Genomic DNA, 27,675 nt, shown 5'->3' with positions numbered 1-27,675 from the left:
GAAGAGTGATCCCGACAGTTTGTCGCTCTCCAACACCCTTCTAGGTTACCTCAGTGACCTGGCTTCTTCAGAAGCTGCTGAAGTGGCTGAACTTCTGATTTTTTTTTTTTTTTAGTGTAGCCATTAATGACATCATGCATTATCTGCTATGGAAATGTAAGATGTGGGTGCAGAGATATACCTATATAGAGAATATCTCTATACATTTATGTACTATATAAAAGTCTCTAAAATTCTAGAATATGGTACAGCTGAAAATACTGCATTTTTTAAAAAGCCAGTCTCACTTTAATAGTGTGTTTAAATTCCTAGTTAATGGTAATTAGAGACCAAGCAGTATTTCTTTAAACTCTGCTAGACAGAACTTAATCCAATTTGGTAATCACTAACCTCTGGGCTTCCCCCCTCCACCACCACCCCCCCTCTTTTTCCGAAATGAAATCCAAGCATTGCTCTACACAGGCTATAAACTGGCAAAGCATAAGAAAAGAATATTTAAAGAGAGATTGAGTGACTGTTACCTCAAAGGGCCAAGTCCAATTAAAGTGGAAACAGGCCTCCCGGGCCTCCTTCACTTCTTTGGTTTATAAGCTGGCACGGAAAAACAAAAGGCACTCCCAGGAGCTGGGGACTCCCTTTCCCACTGCCCTCCCATCGGAGAACCGCATCAGGCATGTAGTTCACCAAGGCGTATATGGATGTGTGACAGAGGACCACGCCTTACCAAGCCAATGTAGAGTCCTCTGTGTTCACTCTCGGCTCCTTTCCTTCCGTGGGACGATCCTTTGAGGCTCATGACCTCCTTTTTCTCCACTGTACATTCCCTACGGTGCTGGAACACTGACTTCTGATACAGAAACTTCCATGTAAACTGCTAGACCCATCTTGAGAACTTGGGAGGCTGCCAAAATGTGAATTATGTCTAGCTGATCTCTGATGGCTTGTCTTTGTCTTGTGTCATCTGTGTTCCCAGTGCCCTTCTTAACTCCAATGTGGAGTCTTCCCTTATAACAGTAATGCTTTCTCCTTCTGGGTACCCCTGTTTCCAGGGTTCAGAGTAACTCTGCATCATGGACAAAATACACAAAAATATCTTCCTTTCAAATCTCATCCACAGAGGTATTAATTCACTCTACTGTGTTAGCCAATGATATAAGGGCTGCAAAGCTAGATCACAGGAACACACATTCGTATCACCAGGACAGAGAAATGTGAACGATGAAGGACCAGAAGAGTTTGCTGAGTTGTACCTTCTCCAGATGAGTGGATTCAACGTTCAACATACACTAAGTTAATGAGTAAGCTGAAGAGAGAATGTTCGGGGAAGGCCCCTCAGTGGGAGGTTTTCAGACACTCATGGCAATTCTTGTTTTGTTTGTTTGTTTGTTTGTTTGTTTGTTTTTTGAGACAGGGTTTCTCTGTATAGCCTTGGTTGTCCTGGACTTGCTTTGTAGACCAGGCTGGCCTCAAACTCACAGAAATCCGCCTTCCTCTGCCTCCCAAGTGCTGGGCTTACCATCACTGTGTCTGGCTTGCAATTGTATTCTAAGACAAGATGAGGAACTTTCTCAGTAATTTGAACACAAAACAACAACACAACATGGGGGCTGAGGAGGAGGCTCACTTGGCTGGTAAAGCACTGCCACACAATCATGAGGCCCTGAGTTTGGATTTTCAGGATTCGTGTAAAAAGCCAGACCTGACAGTTTGCTGCAATCCCAGTACTGAGGCAGGTGTGCACTGGAAGAGCCCAGCGACTTGCTGGCCAGCCAACTGGAAGAATCAGTGAAAGACCCTGACTCAAAAATTAGAAATCAACTGACAAAGACACTGACATTGACCTCTGGCCTCTACACACACACACACACACACACACACACATACACACACACACACACACTACACTGAAATACATAAGTGCATACAGACATAGTACACAGCACACACGTACATACACACACAAATGCAATCAACTCTTTGATGACTCAGTGAACATCTGGTAGATCCAACAGAGAGAGAGAGGATATCTCCAGCCTCCAAACCTAGAGTAGCAATCTATTCTGAGCTCCATCCCCTGTGCATGTAGCCAAAGACAGACTCCTTATATTGCCCGAGCCTCAGTGTGCTCACCTAGTCAGTTGGGCATACAGTAGTGCTCTACCAACATTTTGTTGAGGACTGTGGAATATTACCAGTCTCATTGCAAAGCATCATGTCATCAGAAGGTGTGAAGAGATGTTTACAGTTTCCCTCATTTTCTTTCTTACTTTCTTTTTGTTTGTTTGTTTGTTGAAACAGGGTTTCTCTTGTAGTCCTGGACTTGCTTTGTAAACCAGGCTGGCCTCGAACTCACACACAAAGATCCACCTGCCTCTCCCTCCTGAGTGCTGGGATTAAAGGCCACCACGCCCAGCTCAGTTTCCCTCACTTTCAGAAGTAGTTTTTTTCTCAATGTTTCAACATTAAAGATGCTGTTAAAACCACACCCACGGAAATAAACACATACCAGCACCCCTCCAGATCTGAAAGAAATGAATTTCAGTGCTTTGGAAACCAGACAGGCTCAGATTACTTCTGTACTGTTACTTCAAACCTTAGGTGATCAAAATCACTAGTAGACGGTCAACGGCTGATTGATACCATGCTGGCAGAGGTGTAGGAGGAAAGCGGCCGATGGATAGAACGTGACTGTCCAGGACTATTGTGGTCCTGATCATGGGTTATCTGAATTTGCATACATCTCTTGGGCAAGGATTTCAAAACTCCACCCTGGTAGGGATGCCTGGAGACTTTTTCCATGCGGGTCTCCGCAATGTAAGCAGGCTTATTTCTATTTCCAGTTTTCTGTTACCCATTAATAGGTCCAGCTGTTACAAGTGTAGTTAAAACACTAGAACAAAGGCTGGGAGTGGAGAAACCATTAGACAACTTTGTAACCTGGCCAACCATTGCTTCTCTTCTCTGGAAGGCAGCATGCTACAGAAACCGTGTTCGTTCCATAGCCCCATGCTCCTTTCTGGAGCTCAGTACTGCAAATTAGAGGACATCTCTGCTCTGGGTTCATCTGGCAGATGTGTAAGGAACCTCACTAAGGGCTAATTTTAAAATGTGGCTAAATGAAATTTCCCTCCTGGCTCACTTGCAACTTCGTGTTATCAGCAACAGCATCTTCTACCACCAAAGCGATTTAGCACAACAAAGACGTTTTGAAGTATGTGGGGAAAATAACATTACTCCAATATTATTACTTCAAACCTTAGGTGGTCAAAAATCACTAATAGATGGTCAAAGGCTGATCGATACCATGCTGGCAGAGTGTAGGAGGAAAGCGGCCGACGGATAGAACGTGACTGTCCAGGACTGTTGTGGTCCTGATCATGGGTTATCTGAATTTGCATGTATCCCTTGGGCAAGGATTTCAAAACTCCACCCCGGTAGGGATGCCTGGAGACTTTTTCCATGCGGGTCTCCGCAACAGACGCTGTAGCTAAGCCGCCGCGCGCGTAAGCATCTCGTCTTGTGGGGCGCGACGCAGCGCAATAATTGAAACCTTGCACACCGCAGGATTGCAGTGGCGTCTATAAATACTCTCCACTTTACTGCTGACAAGCAAAACGCGGGCTTCTGGCACGGCGGAGGAAGAGGCGGCGGTGGCATGTGATGCCTGGCAGGGCACGGGTAGAATTCGGGGAAACCCCTGCAGCCAATGAAGGTAGCACCCCCAGAATCTATTCCTGAAGGACACTTTGCAAGCACACCTAGTCCAAGTCGCACTCCAGGAAAGATTGGGAACGAGTCCTGGGAACCAGAAGTCCCGCCGCGAGGCGCGGGCTCCACAGCGCCCCCTGCGCGCAAAAACGCAAAATGCGCACACCGGGGCCCGCGGAGGAAATCCCGGCCCAACGCCCCGCGGGCGCGAAAGTCGAAGCGGAAAGGGGATACCGTGGGCTCGCGGCGCTGAGCTGTAGTAACCCGACTGGAGCTTCTCGCCACCAGGGCCAGGTCTCCCTCGGGCTGTCCCCTGGCTACAGTGGCCCAGCGTATCGGGCCAAGTGGCCGCCCTCTACTGCCTCGGCTCCCACGCCTCCCTTCAGGAAAGGAGATGGCAGAGAGGTTCAGCCTCTCTGATGAATAGCTAGCCCCCTGAGCACCCAGAGCTCTGTAGGTCTGCCCCTCCGGCCGTGGGCGGACGAGACAGACGCATTATTTTCCTGCCTTCTAGCTCACTATGGGTCCCCCTAAAGCCGTTCACAGCGCTTCCTCGCCCACCATGACCTACTATACCCAGGGCGGCCTGACCCTTACCGCCGCCTCTCCACCCGCCTCCCGCCCCACTTCTTGGTGGTCTACCTCCCCGCCTACAGCATCCGATGCGCAGGCTCCTTAACCTCGTGGAGTCTCCTCTCAGTTTCTCTGTCCCGATGCCCCTACTCCCGCCCCCACATTACACCAAACGAGTTATTTTCCAAGCCTGTTAAGTTGCAGAACTGATGACTCCGGGCCCTCCAGGGACTATCCCCACTCACCTTCTTGGGGTCCCTGGCATGAGTCACCCGAGCCGCACACACCCGCCGTTCGCCTCCGTCCCAGACTGCGCGCGCAGGAAAAAGTTTCCAGAGTTCCAGGGAAAGTTTTCTCGCTGGAGAGAAACTAGCGATTTGGATGTTTCTCGCTTTGCTCTTCCTCTCAGCTCTGCCTTCCTCCTGGTCCCGTCCAGCCTAGGGTTTCCCTCAGGCGTAGCCTCAAGAGTCCGACTGGTGACTGTTTCCCTCCTCTCAACTTACGGCCGCCTCCTCTCCTCCCCCTCCTCCTCCCACTTTTCCTGTCCGGTGCACATCGCTTTAGTTTCTCTCTAACGCCCCCGCCTCGCTTCACCCCATCCCACGCCTCCTCGCCAACAACAAGGGGAGGCGGTGGACCCAAGCGCTTAAATCCCCTTCATCAGTTTCATGGAATCCAAGCCCGTGGTCCTAAAAAGCAGGGGAAGATGCTTTAAAGCAAGGATCTCCGCGCTACCCTTTTTTGCTAACTGAAGATGAGATTGGCCTCCCACTGCTAACCCTACGATAAGAAACTCCCCCAGGAGGCCAGAGGTGTTAGTGCGACCAAATAAAAAGGAGCGGAGTTCTGCGGACCGTTTTTGAGGCTGAGAGAGTTTTTGTTGCTGCTTAGGGGAGCTCAAGTGCGAATGTGCTTTAAGGCAAGGTTCTCAAGCCGATTCCACACGTGTTTGTGTCTCTTCCTTAGCGTTGCAAAACGAATTTAAAGATCTGGGATGCTCTTTCCAGGCGAAGGTTTCACAAACACCACAGATTTTCAGAATTGAAACCACAGAAAAAACAACCAATTCTAAAATTTAAAAACAATGTAGGGCTGGAGAGATGGCTCAGAGGTTAAGAGCACACTGTCTGCAAGCCGAGCGTGGTGTCTCACGCCTTTTATCCCAGCACACGGGAGGCAGAGGCAGGTGGATCGCCTTGAGTTCCAGGCCAGCCTGGTCTACAGAGAGAGTTCCAGGACAGCAGAGCTGTTACACAGAGAAACCCTGTCTCGAAAAACAAAAGAAAAAAATACGTTTTTTTTTAAAGAAAAAGAATTTAAATTATGTAAAATTATTTTGGAAATGTGTTGTTTGGTGTGCTAAGAATCTTATCTGGTGGTGAAGTGCTCATGATCCTAGCCCAGCAGTACTCAACCAGTCCAGACCCTTCAGAGAGTCGCACATCAGACATCCTGCATATCAGGTATTTACAATTCATAACAGTAGTAAAATTACAGTCATGAAGTAGCAACAAAATAACTTTATGGTTATAGGTCACTACAACATAAGGAACTGTATTAAAGGGTCTCAGCCTTAAGGAGGTTGAGAGCCACTCTAGCGCTTTGGTGAGTTCTAGTCCACCCCCGGTTACATGAGTCCTAGTCTTAAAACAAACAAACAAACAAAAATTTTAATGCAGCTGTTTGCAGGACTCCCTGCTTGCATGCTTTTACCCAGTGGTTGAGCAGGAACTTCTTTTAAAGCACTGTCTGACCTCATATCAACACGTAAACTTCTAAAACCACAGTGACATTTGATGAAGGAAAAGATGTCTGCACCTTTTTTTAGTTAAAACCGAGCACAATTTGAGTTTGCTTTGGCTACTGTAACGCTATGACACGTTTGTGTTAAGGCGTGGGAGGAGGTGAGGCTCTGAGGTCCTCCCTTGTCCAGGAATCTTAGAGAAGTCCCCACGATTACAGAAGGCCCTTGAATCTCACCTGAAGGGTCTCTTCTCTAAGCTGGGGAGGGTACCCAGCCCAGTGCAGGAGGCAGAAAGCCTGGGCAGTGAGCTGGGCAGTGAGCAAGAAGTGAAAGCTAGCCTAGTCAACACAGTGGCACAGGCCTCTAAGGGCAGCACTGGGGGAAGTGGATCTCTGCAAGTTCAACATCAGTTTGATCTACATATGGAGTTCCAGGGCAGCCAAGGCTATATAGACACTGTCTCCAAAGAAAAAGGAGAAAGAGGAAGAAGAAAGAGGAGGAAGGGAGTTGTGCTGGTAGGGAGGACAAGGAGAAAATCAAAGAGCTGCAAGGCAGGGTATATGCAACCTCCTTCCTAGCTTCAGGGTATTATCCAATTACTGAAGAGTTCCCAAGCCTCAGTTTACCCCCTTGAAAGGGGAGTAAAGACAATAGAGATCTGGGGTCGTGACTAAGGACGTGAGGAATTCACACTGAGGAAGTACACGGAATCTCTACAGGAACCCACAGGACACAATTATTACTGTTATCCCTGCAGTAAGGAAAGGATAGCCTTGAGCCCAGGCATTTCCCTTGCTAGGGCTCCTCCCCTACAGTTCTTTGTTCAAGGAGACCCTACTTGATTCCATCTCCCTGTAAACACAGCACTTGAATGCTGTAGCCAGAGAATCCAAAGTTCTGGGTCAGCCTAGGCCATGCAAAAATATTCCATTTCAAAATAAAATTGTAATCCATTCCTTCCTCCCAATGCCCTTCACTACTCTCCTTTATCCCTTTAGTGCCCATTACCTTGTAATATTATTACATGTTATATAAATTAATTTTCCTAAATGTAATCTCTCCCCCTCCCACCTACCTACATATAGAGCCATCTTAAAACCCATTCCTAACCGGGCAGTGGTGGGGCACGCCTTTAATCCCAGCACTCGGGAGGCAGAGGCGGGTGGATCGCTGTGAGTTCGAGGCCGGCCTGGTCTACAAAGTGAGTCCAGGACAGCCAAGGCTACACAGAGAAACCCTGTCTCAAACAACAACAACAACAACAAAAACAAAAACAAAAAGAGACATTCCTTTGTTTGCTGATTGATATTTTCCAAATTACTAGATGAGCACCAGGCACACAGAATGTCCACAGTATGTACTTTAGGAATAAACTCCATGAATAAATGCATTCCATGCTGACTGCCTATGAAGAACAGGGCATCGGGCAATAGGGGTGAAATTAATTACAGACCTGCCCAAGGACGGTGAAGAAGGCGAAGGAAAAAGTATTCAGATGTTGGGAGGCAATTTTGAAGAGGCTTTAACTTCCTTTTGCTGATTTGATTTTGTGCTTGTTTCTCTGCTTGCTTGTCAAGACAGCGCTCTAACCTCCCAGGCTGGCGTCCACCTCCCTTAGCCCAGGATGATCTTGAACTCTGAATTCCCCTTCCTCCACCTCCCAAGCGCTGAGATTACAGTCAGGACACCACACCCAACTTAGTGCTGTAAACAGAATCTTCTTAAAACGAGAAGCTAGTCTTTTTGTGTAAATCGGGACTTCTCTGATCCATTCTCTCTTGCTTGCCACCTTGCAAATTAAAAAAACAAAACAAAACAAAACTGTCCAGTAAACACTGTCTTTTCTTACCAAGAAATGGGAGTCTTGTTTGGGAGCATTCAACACAGATCATGCCGTTTAAACATTCCAGCTGACAGAATTAAACTACTCTGCCTAATTAATACAGAATTAAGCGCCTTATGGATTTGGTATCCAACAAGGGTGACCCAGTGTCTTAGGTGACAATAGGTCTGCTCTCCAGTTCATACCACCACCTTCCGTTCCTCAGTGTCCTCCATGTCTCATACCACATCAGGCAGGTATTCCTGAAAGAAAGGTCTAGCATCTCTCCAAGCCTCATCTCATCTCCTTTCTGTGTGTGTTTGTGTGGATGCCCTTTGGGGAAGTAATCATTCACATGTGTGTATGCATCTGGGTGGAGGCCAGAGGCTGATGTTGGATGTCTTTTATTTTTCTTTTTAAGACAGGGCTTCTGTGTATCCTCAGCTGTCTTGGACTCACTTTGTAGACCAGGCTGGCCCCAAACTCACAGAGATCTGCCTGCCTCTGCCTCTCTGTGTACTGGGATTACAGACATGCTCCACCACCAAAACAACATTTTTTTTTTTTGAGTTAGGTTTCTCTGTGTAGCCCTGGCTGTCCTGAAACTCAATCTGTAGAGCTGGCTGGCCTTGAATCCACAGAGATCTCCCTGCCTCTGCCTCCCAAGTGCGGATTAAAGGCATGTGCCACTACACCAGGCTCATGATGTCTTCTTCAATCGCTCTCTACCTTATTTTTTAAGATGGAGTCTCTCATTGTCTTAGGGACTTAATGCTGTCAAGAGACACCAATGACCATGGCAACTCTTTTTTTTTTTTTTTTTTTTGAGACAGGGTTTCTCTGTATAGCCTTGGTTGTCCTGGACTCACTTTGTAGACCAGGCTGGCCTCGAACTCACAGCAATCCGCCTGCCTCTGCCTCCCGAGTGCTAGGTTTAAAGGCGTACGCCACCACCCCAGGCAACCATGGCAACTCTTATAAAGGAAAACATTTAACTGGGCCTGGCTTACAGGTCAGAGGTTTAGCCCATTATTGTCACAACAGGAAGCATGGCAGCACGCAGGCAGACATGGTGCTGGAGAAGGAGCTGAGAGCTCAGCATCTTGATTTGAAGGCAGCAGGAAGAGAAATGCCATATACTTCCTCCAACAAGGCCACGCCTGCTCCAACAAGCTCACACCTTCTAGTAGTGCCACTCTCTATGGGCCTGTGAGGGCCATTTTTATTCAAAGCACCACACTCACTGAGCCTGGAGCTCAGCCCTTCAGCTGGGGTGGCTGGGCAGTGATCTTAGAAATAGATCTTTCCTGTCTCTGCCGTCACAGTACTGTCATTAGACATAGGTGCCCAAATCCAGATTTTACAAGCACTTTTGATCCTGGAAACAAGTGCTTTATGGACTAGTCTCCCCAGCCTCTTTCCAGTCCCTCTGTATGGGGGGCGGGGTCTTAACAATCCAAGCTCCTTTGGCACATAAGTTATGAGAACACAGGTAGACCTCTGAGCCATGTGCACACTGGAATACAGTTCTCAGTCCTCAAAGCTCCAGTCATAAAATAAGTTAATGTGGTTATTCATGATGGGTACCAACCCGGATGTAGAACTCAGGTAAGCTCTTGGGCACCCTCAGCACTCACTGGCCATAAAAACAGGACCATTTGAGAACTGCGCTCACCATCTGACCTAATTGCAAGGCATAAAATCAGCGACCTTTGGCACAGAAGGCTTAGTGCCCAGGATCTCCCTCCTGCCAACAACTACCAGAAAACCCAGGACCTTGAAGTGTGTTTAGTAGAGGAGCAGGTAGAATTCAAATGATAAAAACAAACAACAAAAATTCTCTTCCACCTTTTTCTTAATAGTAACAGAACATTTCCAATACATTGGGTTTTAACTTTCTTTCTTTCTTTTGGTATTGAGGAGTGCCCACGTTCCCATCTAAGGCAGCTGGTAATTAATTAAATCTGAGAATACCTTGATGGAAATCAAGTTGGAGATCCTACATGAACAGTTCCTTGGATACAGATTCAATGATTTCCTTTGCATAATCCCAACTCTGCTGGTTGGCCAGCACATTGTGCCCTCATTGATTTGTATTAAGTACTAGAGGTGCAAGAACGAACAAGAGGCATGGCTCCTACCTTCAAGGAGCAAGAGAAAAACAACATTCATGAAGGGAGTCCCCTTTTCTATCAGTTAACTTTTCTCTTTGTTGTGATAGAAACCTGACAGAGCCGAGTGTGATGACACACACCTTTAATCCCAGCACTCCGGAGGCAGAGGCAGGTGGATCATTGTGAGTTTGAAGCCAGCCTGGACAGCCAAGGATACACTGAAAAACCCTGTCTTGAAAACAACAACAACAACAACAACAACAAAATACAACAACAAAAGAAACCTGACAGAAACAACGTGAGGGAGAAAGGATTTATTTTGGCTTACGGTTTCAGGGATACCAGTCCTTCATAGCAGGGAAGGCATGCCACCTGGAGCAGCAGAGGCATGTGGCAGAGGCCTCTCACACATTAGTTGATCAGGAGGCAGAGAGATCCACTGGAGGAGACCTGGGCTAAATCCTCAAAGTCTCATCTATACCTACTGCACTCACCAGCCATGTTTCCCTCCTCAATAGTTCTGCAACCTCGCAAGATAGTGCCATCAGTTGGGCATCCAATGTGCAAATACATGAAATTTTAAAGACACTACACATTCAGACCATAGCACACTTCGATACTGGTGAATTCTGTAGAGAGGAAAAGAGGACACTAATGCCAAGGCAAGAGAGGAGGGCTTTATTTACAGTCCTTGAGGATGATCTCTCAGAGAAGATTGGAGTGAGGCGAGTGTGATGAGAAACACTCCTGGGAACACACAAGGCCCAGGGTCAGGAAGAAGCTTGGGAAGTTGAGGAACAGACAAGAATGCCCACATATTTGAAACATAACAAGTGAAGAAGAGGGAGAATGAATTCTGGAACAAAATCAAGGTCACAAAAAAAATCAAGGTCACATGAGATAGGACCTGGTGGCCATCCAGTCACCACTGGAAGTCATGGGAAGGTTTCGTGATCAGTAGGACTGCATTTCGGGCCTTGAGTGTCCCACAAAGGACCAACTGGTAAAATCTCAATCCCCCATGTGGTGCTATTAGGAGACTGAAGAGGTGATGTTTGCTGAGAATGTGCCCCTAAGGGGAACCCCAGTCCCTTCTTTTTCTGTTCACACAATGAGGCCAACCAATTAAACCAGGAGTCAAAGTAAATGCATCATTATAAACAGATTATTGTCTTGGGTGTATGCTATAGTGACCCAATGCTGACTGACACAGGTATGGCTCCACAGCAGGCTACTTCTTCCCATGTGTTGTCTGACAGAACTGTTCCTGAGGAGACACAATACACAGGTCTACTTATCCAGAGAGGGAGCTCATGACAAACCAAAGTATGAATACCATCAAAGTCCAGCTGGGTGAACCATGAGTTTTACTTGGGTTACCTACAGGAAGAATGGTTACTTCAGGAGAAGAAATGACTCACAGAAAGCTACATCACCAAGGCCCATCCTAGCATGGGTGACAGCTCACAAAAGGTAGGAACCTGGAGTATACTGCACAGCTTGCAGGCAGCCGAACAGGTTGGAGAGTGTCCCTTCCAAGTGACTCTGGTATAAACCTCTTCCAGGCAGCTGGTCTGGTCTCAGAATCTCCTTTGCAGCTTTTCTCCTTTTTCTTTTTTTTTCTTTTTCTTTTTTGTTTGTTTGTTTGGTTGGTTGGTTAGTTGGTTGGTTTTGGTTTTTCCAGACAGGGTTTCTCTGTGTAGTCTTGGCTGTTCTGGACTGACTTTGCAGACCAGGCTGGCCTTGAACTCACAGTGATCCACCTGCCTTCGCCTTCCCAGTGTTGGGATTAAAGGCGTTCCCTACCATGCTGGGCTAGCTTTTCTCCTCTTAAAATCTTCTTTGCAGCCTGTTTTATCTAAGAGTCTTCTTTGCAGCTTAGGTGCACTTTTCTGAGAGGGACTCTCAGCTTTTATTTTTTACTCTGGGGAGGGACCTAGTGAACCTGGTAAGGTTTAGGAACTTCCCGAAGCTATTTTGAGCTGTTTGCCTTCCTGCTTAAGGAGCTTCTCTGCAGGGTGCAATCTTTCAATCTCAGAAGAAAATGTTACACACCTGGAAGAAGATGCTGCCACATGCCATGGTTTAGCACTGCGATCCCAACAGCCTTCTGAGGACAATTAGGAAGTATGGCAACACAATTTTTTGTTTTAGACAGAGTTTCTCTGTATAGTCCTGAGTTTCCTGGAACTCACTCTGTAGACCAGGTTGGCCTCGAACTCACAGAGCTCTACCTGCCTCTGCCTCCAGAGTGCTGGGGTTAAAAGTATGAGTCACAGCTGGGTTTAAAGGTGTATGCCACCACATCCAGCTGCAATACTTTATGTTAAGTGAGTTCTCATTGGCTAGAGATATGCGTTCAGCAGGTAAGGGCATCTACTGCTCTTCTACAGGACTGAGTTCAGTTCCCAGAAAGATCTCACCAGGTGACAGAATGAACTAGAAAAAGAGCAGAGGTGATCAGCTGTGGTCTCTTTAGGACGTGGCTATGGTAAATGAAGGAAGAATGTTTAGGGAGTGAGCACTGCTGACCTGTGGTCCATTATAGCATCAGTGATGCAGGAGTATCCGGTGTGCTAGGTACATGAGGAAAGGCAAGTGCTCATTGAGAATGCTTTGTTTTTCAGTAGACTAGGCTGGCCCGGAACTCAGAGATCCACCTGCCTCTGCCTCCAGAGTGCTGAGATTAAAGGCATGTACCCCCACTGCCCAGTGACAACCAGAATACATTTTAAGGATGCAAGTTAGCCATTCTGGAGAAATAGTTCAGCTTTTGTTGTTCTTGCTGAGGACCCAGTTGGGTTCAGTGCCCACCATTCACATGGTGGCTCACAGCAATCAGGAACTCAAGGGTCACATAATCAACACCCTCTTCTGACCTCTATAGGCACCAGGCACGAATGTAGTACACAAACATCCGTTCAGGCAAAACAATCATACACACAAAATAAAATAAGCAAATATAATAACAACAATAATAATAACAGTAGTAGTAGTAATAATAATAATTAATAATAATAATAATAATAATGCAAGCTAAGCTCAATGGATTAAAATGCTTCCCCCTGTCTGAATCCTCAGAATCTAAATAAAAGCTGGGGGCCAAGCACAAGCATCTGTAATGACAGTGCTGCACATAGACAAACCGTAAAGACGGGATAGTCCCCAGATGTCAGACCAGCTAGCCTGGCTTGACTTCAGCAATGAAGAAGCAGCAGCAGCCCTGGTCTCAAACAAGGTAGAAGGTGAGACAGATATGCAAGGTTGCCTTCTGCAACTAAAGCTCTGTCTTTGGAGCTGGTGATAAGTCTCAGTGGTTTAAGGCCCTTCCTTGCCTCCAAGCCTGATGACCTGAGTTGAATCCCTGAGATCCACACAGTATAGGCAAAGAGAAACACCTGAAAATTATTCTCTGACCTCCACATGCGTGGATGTTGGGTGTTCCTGTGGGACACACACACACACACACACGGAGAGAGAGAGACAGAGAGACAGAGAGAGACAGAGACAGAGAGACAGAGGCAGAGAGAGAGAGAGAGAGAGAGAGAGAGAGAGAGAGAGAGAGAGAGAGAGAGACAAACAGACTAAATAAATAAATAAATGCGATTTTAAAAAAACTTAAATTGTCAGGTCTGGTGCTATATGCTCTTAACCCAGTACAAGGCAAACAGCAATAGCAGGATTTTAAGTTTCAGGCCATGTGCTACATAGTCTTGTCACAAACAAACAAACAAAGCCAACATCAAAAACAGAAACTGGAATCCACACCTAGTTTGAAATATTTGACCTCTCCTGGATTGCTTCCACCTGCCCCCATGGAAGCCAGCGCTCTGTGTCACGTGTTTCTTGTCTCCTGGCAACCATCACAGCCTCCTGACTGCTCTAACCCTTATGACCTTCCTTGCTTTCTCCTCCAATCAGCACAAGCAATAAGGCCAAATTAGAGTCTCTTGATCTCCCGAATGACATCACCAGCTTATTGGTTCTCTCCCTTTTCTGATCCATTTTCCAGCCCCTCCCTCTTCTCACAAGCCTTTTGCCCTGGTCTCTGGGTCCAGTGGTTTCATCGCCAGAAAAACCCTGGGAACTTCAGCTTCTTCTCAGCCTTTACACCCACACTTAGAAGCACTCAATAGCTGGATCTCAGGAGGCTTGTAATCATTTTTAAAAAGTGATTCAGAATCTCGAAAAGCTTTTTTTTAAAAATCTAATATCTGGCAATACTTCCTGTATTCTAAAGTAAATGTTAAAATGAAAACAGTTAAGTTTCCAATAATAAAATCACAGTGTATTTTATTGTTCCGATTGGTAAAATACTGGGAAGGAAGAAACTGTTGCATTTCTATGAGACTCTTTTCTATCCAGCTTAATAGAGGACAGTTGGATTCTGCTATATCCGAATTCAACTTTTTTTCCCCTGTTTTTTTTCCAGACAGGGTTTCTCTGTGTAGCCTTGGCTGTCCTGCAACTCACTTTGTAGACCAGGCTGGCCTTGAATTCAGAGATCTGCCTGCCTCTGCCTCCCAAGTGCTGGGATTAAACGTGTATGCCGCTACCTCCTGCTTTGCATGCAGCCTTGCATGCATTAACACAGACAGGCTGCCTTCAGAATAGCAGCACCCTTAGGAAAAACCTGAAATGAAGAAGGTGAATAATAAAACCTTAGGACTTGTGCAGAAATAGTGCTGTGCTCATGGGTCTCTGACAGAGTCCTGGGGAGTGACCCAGGGACTTGCAACATCTGGAGAATGACAGTCCTGACTGGAATAGTGGCCCTTCCTCATTTCCTCACAAATCCTCCAAAAGGTATTGGTTGTTCCCCCGTATTCCTCGAACTGCTGGGCTGGAGGTCTGAAAGACTTTTATTCACATTCCTGCCAGACCGCAGTCTCTCCCTTAGGATGAGTGTGACCTCAGATATCGTCGGGCCATTCTATTCTGTGGTCACTGTTGACTCTAGATTCATCCCCATCTTTCTTCCAAGCTTTCCCTCCTTGTTCATGGTCACTGTCCTAGCAATAGGCTCATGTCACACTTCTTGATGATTTTAATATCCATAGAAAGGATCTTTGTGAAATCATGGCAGATCAGATCTTTGTCTTCCAATGAGGTTGCCCTCTGCTCTACAGCCACTGTTACTCTCACGGTCAGCCTTGACCTTGTTGCTTCCTGTGGTCTCTCTCTCCCACTCTAACCGGCACATCCCATCTTCCCAGCTAGAATTATAGTATTCTAACTCCACTGGGGCCTCAGCTGGAGCTAATAGCTTTCCCTGGGGTTTTAGTGATGCTCAAATGAAGCTTATCAGACATGAAATGTTGGCGATAGTGCTTGACACACAGAATTAGAACAAAGGCAACGCTTCACTCTGACAGTCAAAGTAAGGAAAGAACTTTGAGACAGAATCTCCAACTCACTATGTAGCCAAGGATGACCTTGAACTCCTCCTCATCTTCCTGCCTCCCCCTCCTAAGTACTGGCTTTATAGATATTTACAGTTTTTGGCATGCCAGGGATCGTCCAACCTAGGGCTTTGCGCCTGATAGGCAAGCATTCTGCCAACTGCGCCACATTCTTGGCTCAAAAAAAAAAAAAAAAAAAAAAAAAGAAATGTTGTGCTAGGCAAGGGGTGCACGCCTGTAATCCCAGCACTCAGGGAGGCAGAGACAGGTAGATCTCTGTGAGTTCGAGGACAGCCAAGGATACACAGAGAAACCCTGTCTCAAAAAGGAAAAAGAAAGAGAAAAGAAAAGAAAGAAAAAAATTTTGTGTGTATTGTCTGTGTTTGTTTTCCTTGATAAGTAATCCCAGTTCCCTCATGATACAATCTAACACTGTACTATACTCTTAGTTTATTTTAGCTTTTTTTTTTCACAGTTTGATGTGTGTTGCAATCCTGAATAATAATGAAGTTTAAGGAGACTTTAATAAATCAGTCAAGAAAATATATAGGCTGGGTATGGTGGTATGTGCCTTCATCCCAGCACTTGGGAGGCAGAGACAGGTAGATCTCTGTGGCTTTGAGGCCAGCCTGGTCCACATAGTGAGTTGCAGGCTAACAAAGGCTACATAATGAGACCTTGTCTCAAAAAAGGTAGACAAAGTAGTCATCTTCAAAAGCAAATCATGACATTCATATCTTCCCCACTTCCAAAACTCAAGTAGCCATAACATGAATAATGACATAAGATACTGATCTGAGCGTCAATTACATACAAAAGCAGATGGGACCAACAAAAGCATGTTCGTGTTTGCCCATTCCTATTTTGTGCAAAAGACGAGCATAAAGGAGAAAGAAAGCAAAGAGAGAAAAAGAAAGTTCTGTGGCCACCAGGGTAGAATTCTGGCCAGAAGATGTCATCTAGGTTAGTCAGCCTGATCAAAACTCCCTTAAGAAGATTGGGGAAAGCCGGGCGTGGTGGCGCATGCCTTTAATCCCAGCACTTGGGAGGCAGAGGCAGGTGGATCGCTGTGAGTTCGAGGCCAGCCTGGTCTACAAAGTGAGTCTAGGACAGCCAAGGCTACACAGAGAGACCGTGTCTCGAAAAACCAAAAAAAAAAAAAAAAAAAAAAAAAAAGAAGAAGAAGATTGGGGAGATGGCTCAGTAGATAAAGCGCTTGCTGTGGATCCCCTAAACCCACATAAAAGCCACATGGGTGTGGTGGCCCTTCTGCAGTTTCAGCACTGTAGAGGCAGAGACAAGTGATCCTCAGGGTAAGATTGTTATCCACACCAGCAGGGAGAGACCCTACACACACACACACACACACACACACACACACACACACACACACACACACACACACATTTTGTTTTTGCTTTGAGGCAGAGTTTCTCTGTGTAGCCCTGGCTGTCCTGGAACTCACTCTGTAGACCATCTGCCTCCTGAGTACTGGGATTAAAGGCATGTGCTACCATGCCTGGCTGATAAATTATCTCTTTAGATAAAAGACGTTATTAATGGGAAATATATGAAATTTTTATTTGGTCTAATATTTCCCTAAGGAAAAAAATAGAATTCCTTTTGGGGGGGGTTGGTTTTTCGAGACAGGGTCTCTCTGTGTAGCCTTGGCTGTCCTGGCCTTGCTTTGTAGACCAGGCTGGCCTTGAACTCACAGCGATATGCCTGCCTCTGCCTCCTGAGTGCTGGGATTAAAGGCGTGCGCCACCACACCAGCTAGAATTCCTTTTATATTGTGTGTAATATACACTGTATAGGTCTCTCTCCCTCCTTTTGTCCCTTCGCTCCTCATTCCTCCCTCCCCTCTCTCCTTCATCCCATTCACCACATACACAGAAATATGAAACCCATATGTAACATGTATAGTTGATATTAATCACACACATGCAACACATGGCCACTGCTGGTAACAGAAGTGTCCTCACTCCTTGGACAAGCTGTGAAACGTCTGCTATTATTACCCCCATTCCACAGAATACTACCTTGAGCTTTTAAAAAATGGTTGAGCCCTTTTACAACATTGCACAGACTATTGGAGACATAAATAGTCACAAACCGCATTACTTTATTCACTGCTGCTCGGGCTTTCCCAATTCCAGTCATCTTTACCTTGCAACTTCAGAAGAAGCAGTTGTAGAATTGTTTGGGAAAAAGCAGCCTGCTCATCTCATACATCCATTCTGACTGACGTGGGGAATGAGGGGAACTGTGAGGAACAGAAAATGAAAGCTACCAAAGCAAAGCTGTTGTTGTCCCCAACAATCAACTGCATCTGCCTGGGCTATCCTGTCCAGCCCAGTCAAAGCGATCCAGGCTGGCCAGGGTGCACATAACCACTGCACAAAGGGTTCTCTGTTTATTCTCGGGGTGGTGGTGGTGGTGGTGGTGGTGGTGGTGGTGGTGGTGGTGGTGGGGTTAGTTCTTCTGTCCCAGCAGGAACATAGGCCAGATCCTCACTCAACATCTCCTCCTAAGGGATTGCACTAAGGCCACCAAAAATGTGGTGTTTCGCAGCCTTTCACTAAAGAAGTCTAGAGAGATCCCCTAGATGTCTGTTTCTGAGAAAGGGTAATAGTGCAAGATTTTGCCAGGTCGAGGCCAGCCTGGTCTACAAAGCGAGTCTAAGATAGCCAAGAGAAACTTTGTCTCAAAAAACCAACAACTAAACAACAACAACAACAACAGAAAAGATTTTTGCCACTACTACTCGAACGAGATACTAAATAATTCTCAGAAATCCTGAATACAGCTGGTGATGTAGCTCAGTTGGTTCAGTGCTTGTATAGCATATGCAAAGCCTGGGTTTAATCCCCAGCACTAATAAATCCAGTGTGGTGGTGTACACTTGTACACCGAGCCAGGAAGGTGGAGGGAGGAGAATTTCATCCTCGAATATATGGAAAGTTGTAGATCAGGCTAGATTATAAGAGAACTGGGGGAAAGGGAGAGGGAGGGGGAAGGAGGGGGAAGGAGGGGGAAAGAGGGCGAGAGACCTTGGAGGTAGTCTTCAGAAAAGGAGCATTCAACAGTTTATTTTCTGTGCATGAAACGCTCTTAGCAGCTTCACTCTGCAGAGAGCATCTAGGGAAGTGTTGTCCAAGACAAAAGAATCCCGTCAGTCAAATGTGCTTTGTGAAGGGCTGGGGACGGTACAAGATCAAGGAGAGATCTTAATTGAGTCTACTTGGTAGCCCCTGCTTTCTGAGTTTTAATTTCTTGGATGACTAGTCTGCTGATAGTATCAGAAATTTACAGAGGAAAAAAAAAATAGTCCTGCTTCACTTTCCACTGCAGAAGCAGAATGAGTAACCTTGAACAGTCCCCCCCCCCCCACCTCCCTTGTCCTGCTTAGGCGCCTCCATCTAAGAACCAGCCAGCTTCTTTCTGGGAAAGCCTAAGACCTACTGTGGTGTGATCTCAGCACATCTGAATGCACACCAGATGCCAGCCCTGGCTCAGCATCCTACCCCACCCCACTCCACCCCGACTCTGTGCCTCCACAGTCAGTAACTGTTGAATCCTCGAGGCCTTTGCTACACATATAAGGCAAAACTGTTCAATGAGCAATCATTTAAAAAGAATTAGGCGGAAAGGAAGAGAGAAGGAAGTTAACCATAGTTTACATACATCAGCTTGCCCAACATCACACCTCTAGCTCTAAAAAGCACCAGGCCGTCAACACAGACCAGCTAAGCTATTTGGCACCTCAACAAGCTGCCAGGACTTGTAGTACCAAGCACAGGCTCTTTGCCGGTCAGACCTACTCGGTGCATTAAGCCTGGTCAGATTTTAGTTTGTACCAAGCATGGCCAGAGGACCAGGAGTTCAAGTTCATTCTGGGCTTCACATTGAGTCAGAGGCCAGCTTGGACTACATGAACCTCCCTTTCAAAAAGCCCAGATTGAAAGTGGGGCATGGTGGTACACGCCTTTAATCCCAGCACTTGGAAGGCAGAGGCAGGTGGATCTCTGTGAGTTCGAGACCAGCCTGGTCTGAGTCTAGGACAGTCAAGGTAACACAGAGAAACCCTGTCTTGAAAAACCAAACTATAGCTTGCATAATTCAAATTGTTGTGTGTGTGTACGGCACCTCCCTTTTCTTCATGCTTGATGGTGACAATAGCTAAAATTTATTGAGCACGTACGTCACGCTTTAAGAACTTCTCAGAGTTCATTCTCCACAGCTATCCCTAGAAACAAATACAATTATATCTTTATAGGTCAGGAAACTGAGTATCACAGGAAAAGAATTGCTTTAACCTCTAATTCAATGGAGGAGTCAGGATTTGAAATGATGCAATTTAACCTCAAACCTCAGAGATCTCAAGAGAAGCAAAGAACAGAGGCAATGGGCTGGAGAGATGACTTAGTTGGTAAAGTGCTTGCCATGCAAGCATGAGGGTGTGAGTTCAAGTACCCATCACTCACATAAAAAGCCAAGTGCTAAGGTATCTGACTGTAATGTCAACATTGGAGAAGCAAGGACATGCAGATCCCTAGGGCTCAGTGGACCACCCGTATAGCCACACTGGCAAGCTCTAGTTTGAGTGAGAGGCTGTCTCAAAAAAAAAAAAGAAAGAAAGAAAGAAAGAAAGAAAGAAAAAGAAAAGAAAAAATGTATATTTATTTATATATGGTGGATAAGCAACTGAGAAAACAACTAGGATCTCTCTTTGGCCTGTTTGCATGCATGCTTGCATGCATGCATGTGTGTATAGCCCACATGGACACATACATATACTACAAACACAAACATAAATAAAAGAAATAAGGTAGAGAGAAGTTGATGAAGACACCTAGCGCTAAACTCTGACATCATGTGCATGTGCACATGTATGCATGCATGCTGACACACAAACATCTGCCTCTCTAACCTATTGAACTACACACTACCAAAAAGAACATGCAGATGCTTTATTTAAAAATAAATAAGAGGGCATGATGGCATTCGCCTTTAATCCCAGCACTCAGGAGGCAGAGGCAGGTGGGTTGCTGTGAATTAGAGGCCAGCCTGATCTACAAAGCAAGTCCAGGACAGCCAAGACTAACACAGAGAGATCCTGTCTTGAAACAAACTAACTAACTAAAATTAAATTAAATTAAATTAAATTAAATTAAATTAAATTACCAGCCAGGCATGGTGGCACACACCTCTAATCCCAGCACTCAGGAGGCAGAGGCAGGTGGGTTGCTGTGAGTTCGAGACCAGCCTGGTCTACAAAGCAAGTCCAGGACAGCCAAGACTAACACAGAGAGATCCTGTCTTGAAACAAACTAACTAACTAAAATTAAATTAAATTAAATTAAATTACCAGCCACGCATGGTGGCACACACCTCTAATCCCAGCACTCTGGAGGCAGAGGCAGGTGGGTTGCTGTGAGTTCGAGGCCAGCCTAGTCTACAAAGGGAGTCCAGGCCAACCAAGGGTACACAGAGAAACCTTATCTCAAAAGACCAAAATAAAATAAAGGTAATTTAAATTAAATAACCTCCAGAGACCAATAGCTGAGCACGGTCTCCAAAAGGAAAGCAGAGACATACGTGTTACCAGAAATTCACAAGCCAAGTCACAAGTTCTGTGCAGAGTCCTGGCCAGATGGGATCCTATTGGCCCCTCTGCACGTTTATAGCCAGTTGGATGATTTTGGTTTTGGTTTGCATGAGGCTGGTTTTCTTTGGTACAGCTAGTGCAAGAAGATTTTACTATCAGCCAGGGTCTGGCAAGGGGAAAAAGGCTGGCTGTGAGGGGACCAACTCCCTCCATCCGGTGCAGGTGACAGAGGTGACTTTGCTGCTGATGTAGGAGCTGAGCCCCTTCCCTCCTTTGCAGGAGACTTCTTCCCTCACATCCATGTCTTGCTCTTTCAAAACTCCCAACAGAAGGCCCAGGAAAAAGGAACACAGAAAAGACTGGAGTTGGTCATGTGTTGGCAGCAGGGGCCAAAGTTCAAAGGAAACAGTAGAGAGCTTTGACCCCAGCAAGGGAAGGAAGCAGTCTTGAGTTGAATATCTGCAAACCCAGCCTGAGTCAGGGAGTCCAGCCCCAGAGACTGGGGCCCTGATGTGAATCCTTGCATGTGAGGTGTGTACGTGATCCAGAGCAGAAATATAAGTTAAGGTACCTAGAAGAAACCGGTCTTGGTCCACAAAGTTTTTTAAATTTTTTCTGTTTGCTGGCCCTTGAGAGAAATGGCCAGACACACCACAATTGCATTCCATGCACTCTTTCTCCTCTCCCTGCTTTATCTTTGTCACTCAAGCTGTCTGGTATTTGAGAAAGGCAGCACTGTCCAGGTGGGTGGTGCCGGCTATGGCATGACACCACTCACAGGACCCTGGGTACATTACGGAATCTCTTGAGCATGGAGCACTTTCTCTTATCCAGCTCACCTTAAAAATACTCCTTTATTTGGGCTAAATAGATAGTTGGTAAAGCCCTTGCCATGTGAGCACAAGGTACTGAGTTCAATCCCCAGAACCTGTGTGAAAAATTAAGGTTTGGTGGCCCGCCCTTACTTGTGTTCTCAGTACTGAGGAGGCAAAGGAGGGAGCATCCCTGGGACTTGCTGGCCACCCAGACTACCTTAAAAATAGAGTCCAAGGACAAGGGGCGATCCTGCCCCCAAATATATGATGGGCAGTCCCTAAGGAACGACACCCAAAGTTGACCTCTGAGTTTCTCGTGAACACACTCGAAAAATCTTCACCTTCCAGCAGGACAATAGATTCCTTTTAGGCTTCAGAAAAACCCTTATGGCATGCCTTTTTACACACACATACATACACGCACGCACGCGCATGCACTCTTCCTCCCAGAACTGGAAAAGCATTGCCCCCATTCCCCCTTCCATCTCAGGCTGCCCCCACACTGTACTCTGTCCTTTTGCTATCTCCCTTAGCCTGACGCAATCATCAGGTTTACCCCCTATAGTCTCCACTCCCTTCAACTCAAAATGATGAAATCAGGACCACCACGTAGTAATTCATCTCTGGCTCCAAATGCCAAGATGGTGCCTGGGACAAGACAGAAAACACATCCAGCCTTTTGCTGTGTACAGGAGGAGAATAGCAATGCAGAAGGGAAGATGGGTGGAGAGGAGGAGGGAGACGGACAGGATTGATTTTAAACCACGGTATGGCTTGAGAAGTGCTAGAAAAACAGCACTGACTTCCTCCATTCTTTGTCCAGCATCTAAAATGTCCTGCTCTACAGGACTGCCTCCTTCTTCCTTTTCCCAGGGTGACATGGGAGACCGTGAACACCCAGGCACCTTACCATGCCTTTACAAGATGGATTTTTTAAAAGCCGTGTGGGAGGAAGTCATTTCAGAACTGTGGAGCTGAAAGTGGAGGAAAGGCCCCCCCCCCAGAGGCAAGGGAGGGGTTCGTTTCAGTGAGTCAGAGTAAAGGAGCCAGAAGCACCCATTCATTCCATGCTCTGCCCTCCTGCATGCCTTTCTTGACAAACCCCTGTGAGGTGTAGCTGGTGGCTTCTAACGCCTGGGGTGAGGATTTCTAGCGGCTCCTCCATGGCTTGCAGACTGACAGAAGGGGCCTCCCCACCCCCATTTTATGTACTTTAGCCCAGTGACTTTGAATTTGGTAAGGGACAACCCTATTGATTATCCCAGCCACTAAAATAACCCCAGCAGCCGGGTGATGGTGGCGCACACCTTTAATCCCAGCACTCAGGAGGCAAAGGCAGGTGCATTTCTGAGCTTGAGGCCAGCCTGGTCTACAGAGTGAGTTCCAGGACATCCAGAGCTATACAAACACTGTCTCGAAAAACAAACAAACAACAGCAACAACAAAAAACCTCAGTGGTTGCTTCCTCTCATTCTGCCTTATGCATCACCCATGTCTATGCCCCTTGGGAAATGGAAAAGTCAGTTGACTTTTTCTTTTTTCTTTCTTTTTCTTTTATTTTTCTTTTCTTTTCTTTTCTTTCTTTTTTTTTTTTGTTTTGTTTTTTGTTTTTTGTTTGTTTGTTTGTTTTTCCAGACAGGGTCTTTCTGTGTAACCTTGGCTATTCTGGACTCACCTTGTAGACCAGGCTGGCCTCGAACTCACAGTGGTCCACCTGCCTCTGCCTCCCAAGTGCTGGAATTAAAGGCCTGTGCCAGTACCGCCTGGCCCAACACTGTTTCTCTTGATTACTCTCTTGATGGATTCTTCCCTTTAGTAATATAACCCCTTAAACAGTGTGGTGAGTTCTGAAGGCTTTAGTTTTTCTGAGTTTTATCTGTTGCTGCTTACCATGTCAGAAACCCACATGAACAAGAAAGTTATTTGTTTATTTGGTGTTAAGGATCAAACCCAGGGCTTCACACATGACAAATGCATGTTCTAGCTCAGCTACACCAGGGCCGACACAGAAAGTTATTCAATGGTAATTATTAATTTATTTAAAATAATAGAAAAATCCATTCCAAGCCAGGCACAGTGATGCACATCTGCAATCCAAGCACCCAGGGAGGCAGAGGCAGGCAGATTGCTGTGAGTTCGAGGCCAACCTGGTCTACAGAGAGAGTCCAGGACAGCCAAGGCTACACAGAGAAATCCTATCTTGAAAGAAATTTAAAAAAAAAAGAAAGAGAGAGAGAGAGAGAGAGAGAGAGAGAGAGAGAGAGAGAGAGAAGCCCATTCTATAGTGACATAAATAATATTTTATGAGAATATAATTAGTTTCTAAAACCAAAATATATTTCTGTAGATCCTTTTAATGTGCAACTTGGAAAAGACAACAAAGACAGAGAACAGTTGACAGAAAGATAGACAGACAGACAAACAGACAGACAGACAGACACACACACACACATACACACACACACACACACACCACAGGAGAGCACAACTGTACCTCTAGGAACAGTTCTTTAGAGTGACATCGTGCACACCAGAGGATAAAGCATAATTTGGACTTGAGAGACAGCACTTGCTGCACAAGGAAGAATCCCTGAGTTTGGATCTCAGTAGCCATGTGAAAGTCTGGATGTAGCTATATGAGCATCTGTAAGCCCAGTGCTATGGGGAACAGAGACAGGAGGATTGCAGCTGCCAGCCTAGCTCCAGGTTCATTGAGAGACCTGTCTCAAGGGAATAAGACAGAATGACCAATCTCCTCTGGCATGCACACTCCACACACATACCTCCCACACGAGTGTAACTTATACAGCTTTGCCTTAGGGTCCAATCATAAGACCTTTTACCTTCTTCAGCCTGTTAGTCCCCGGTAACCACATGCCCGCCCCCACACCCCTCAAGCTGTGTTCCAAATGGCTACACCCAAGATAGTCAGATACTTGTCACGGACCCTTGCTCTGTGTTTTGATTTGTGGGCACAGGCTTTGATCAACACAACAGATATCTAAGCTCCTCATTTTCCTGTTCGGTGCCTTCCCATAGCAGGCACTCTACCAGGCCAATCTGCAGCCCAAGGGCTGAGTGTACCCTCACCCTCAAATATCCAAATATAACTATAAATGGGTCCCATCACAGCACACAAACTTACTTAAAACAGAATCAGATTTTTTTTTTTGTACCTTGATTGTTACATTGGTTTGTTTTGTTTTTTGAGACAGGGTTTCTCTGTGTAGCCTCTGGCTATCCTGTAGCTCCCTCTGTAGACCAGGCTGGCCTCAAACTCACAGAGATCTGCCTGCCTCTGCTTCCCGAGTGCTGGGATTAAAGGCGTGCGTCACCATCGCCTGGCTTGATTGCTCCATTCTTGAGGGAGAACTTTGTAGATGATAATCTCAAAAAACTGGACATGCCAAGGTCATGGTGGTGCATGCCTTTAATCTCAGCATTTGGGAGCCAGAGGTAGGCAGATCGCTGTGAGTTCGAGGCCAGCCTGGTCTACAAAGCGAGTCCAGGACAGCCAAAGCTACAGAGAGACCTTGTCTTGGAAAAAAAAACTGGATATGCCTTCTGAAGTCTAAGATGACTTGAATTTTATAGCTCTGGTCATCAGGGAAAATTCTACTTCCTCAATATTGCTAACAAATGGATGGCTAGCAACACAGATTACCACCCAATTCTCCTTCCTTATAATTGGACACAGAGGGCGACCAGAAATTCCACTAATACGGTAGACTTGTGGTCAAAGAGTGACAATACACTGCTCTGCAGTAACAAGCTTGTGGTAGGTCATGACTTCCCTGAGACTAAAATGTGGATGTGGATGAAAAAGGACATAAGATTTGGGGCTAGAGAGATGGCTCTGTGGTTGAAACCATCTGTTCCTGCAGAGGACCTGGGTTTAGTTCCCAGGACCCACATGGAGGCTCACAACCAACTGTAACTCCAGTTCTAGGGAATCTGATGCCATTCTAATGTGGAAACACACTCAGAGACATGAAGTGACTTATTCATGCAAGATCATCTGTCTGTAAGATAGTAGCAGTGGGATCAAACCTAACCAACGAACCACAGACCATTCACACCAAGGGAATTGTATACTGCAGAGCATCATGGGTCCAGACCATGCCTTCAGAGTATTAGACCATTAGAAAGAATGTCAAAGAAAGCTTTGAATGTCTCCTTCAAACCACACAATAAACCCTTCTGTGAATGTGCTGCACACCATCCCATCTGGGTACCTGAGTCACTTTTCCTCTCTTTCGGCACCTTCATCCTTTTCTCCTTGGTAGCAACCTCCTTTCTTATCCCCAGTGTATGTATGTCCATCATCCCAGAAAAGAAAAGAAACAAACCTCGGGGCTGGCTTCTTATTGCTGTAATTCTATTTATTTCTCTGCTATTGCCAAACCCCCAGGAGTGACATATACATTGTATTCCTACTCCTTCTCCCCTCTGTCGACTCCTGTAAACCCTTGCAGCCTGGCTGCCATCCCAGCGCTCTGCAGAAACCACCCACTCAGGGGTCAGTGATGCACTCGTCAAATGGCTTTCCCCTTTTTTGAAATTCTTGCTGTCCATGCCCAAGCTTCTGTAATCATGAGAGGGCCATTGTGATAACACAGACACTCTTTTACTTAAAAGTAGGTCAGGTATTTAAAGGCGGTTGATAACTCGGTAGCTGAAAACAGGGTATCTGGAGCCAGACCAGGTCAAGCCTTGTCGCCTCAGTGCACTGGCTTATCCCCAGAAGGAAGCCATACCCCAGCTCCCCTATCTGTAAAATAGAAGCATAACAGTGCCTACCTGGTTAGCCTTGGTGAAACCATGCGATAGTCCTGTAACTGCCTTGTGTGTAGCTCAGTGTTTTCATATGCCACAAGACTGCTGCTACCTTTGCACTGCCCGGCAAGAGTCATAAGGGGACCCATGTCTTAGCTGCCTCCTAAGTGCCAGCTCATTTCTAACTACTTGCCATAGCAGTGCCACTGCCACCGTCCAATGCTCCACCTCACAGGCACATGCGGCATTCTGCATTTTCTCACTTTCTATAGAAAAAGAAAAAAAAAACACCTGACCTCCACTTTCATTATGAGAGTGCATCTGTTTAACTAGCACACTGCCCTCACTGCCTCTGTGTGTATAGGAAATAACAGGAACAGTAGTGTTGGTGACACCTTGAAGTTACAGACACAACCAATAGACTGTTAATAAGGAACAACCAGATGGCCCAAACTAAGGAAATTACCCTAAAGACTTGCCCTAATCTTTGAACGTGTTTTTGCTGGAAGCAGGAGTTTGCTCCTAGCCATAAGATCGCACAAACTGAGAGCTGACTAGAAGCAGTTCTGTAGGTTTGTGAGGTTTCATACAGGCTCTGGAGCTGCAAATGGCTTTTCCAGCATCATAGTACCAGATCTCCAGAAAGTCGTGGGTGGCTACTGTTATGGTCTCAAAGTGAGGGCAAAATGGAATCCACCCAAGCCACTGAAAGCCAGGTTTCTCACCCACGTGTAGCTGCTATCAAGCCCTCACCCCATTTGATCTGCTTCTGTGACCCTTACAGGACAGCATGATCCTGGCTTTCTAGTCACTCTCACTGTTGTTCTTCTGCCATCTCTGGTTTCTCTCCCTTCTTTGATTTCCTGTGGGGATCTAGAGATGGTAGGGAGTGGTCTTTCATTACTCCAGTAGCCACCACCCCACTTAGCCACGGATCCTCCAGGGTCGACTTCACTCCCTGTTTTGTTTGGTTGTGTTTTGTTTTGTTTGTTTTGTTACACAGGGTTTCTCTGTGTAACAGCCCTGACTGTCCTGGAACCCACTTTGTAGTCCAGACTGGTCTTGAACTCATAGAGATCTGCCTGCCTCTGCCCCACCAAGTGCTGGGAT

At 46.1% G+C, this 27,675-nt stretch overlaps 1 protein-coding gene across 8 annotated transcripts in view; it reads right to left on the bottom strand.

Annotated features, from left to right (window-relative positions):
* Positions 1-27,675, bottom strand: part of PRR5L (proline rich 5 like) — a 174,144-nt gene that overhangs the window by 78,507 nt on the left and 67,962 nt on the right. The window contains exon 1 of one of the 8 annotated variants that reach the window (XM_084775937.1): positions 4,527-5,070. The exons of 5 other annotated variants lie outside the window; for them this stretch is intronic. The gene's annotated coding sequence lies outside the window, so the exon portion shown is untranslated. Of the gene's footprint in view, positions 1-724; positions 792-4,350; positions 4,370-4,526; positions 5,071-27,675 lie in introns of those variants that run through there. 2 more of the 8 variants (XM_084775943.1, XM_084775942.1) reach the window with 2 other exon arrangements.

The sequence above is a fragment of the Acomys minous genome, assembly GCF_964271855.1.
Source record: "Acomys minous genome assembly, chromosome: 3".
NCBI classification, from domain to species: domain Eukaryota; kingdom Metazoa; phylum Chordata; class Mammalia; order Rodentia; family Muridae; genus Acomys; species Acomys minous.
This window is presented reverse-complemented; position numbering and strand designations above follow the sequence as displayed.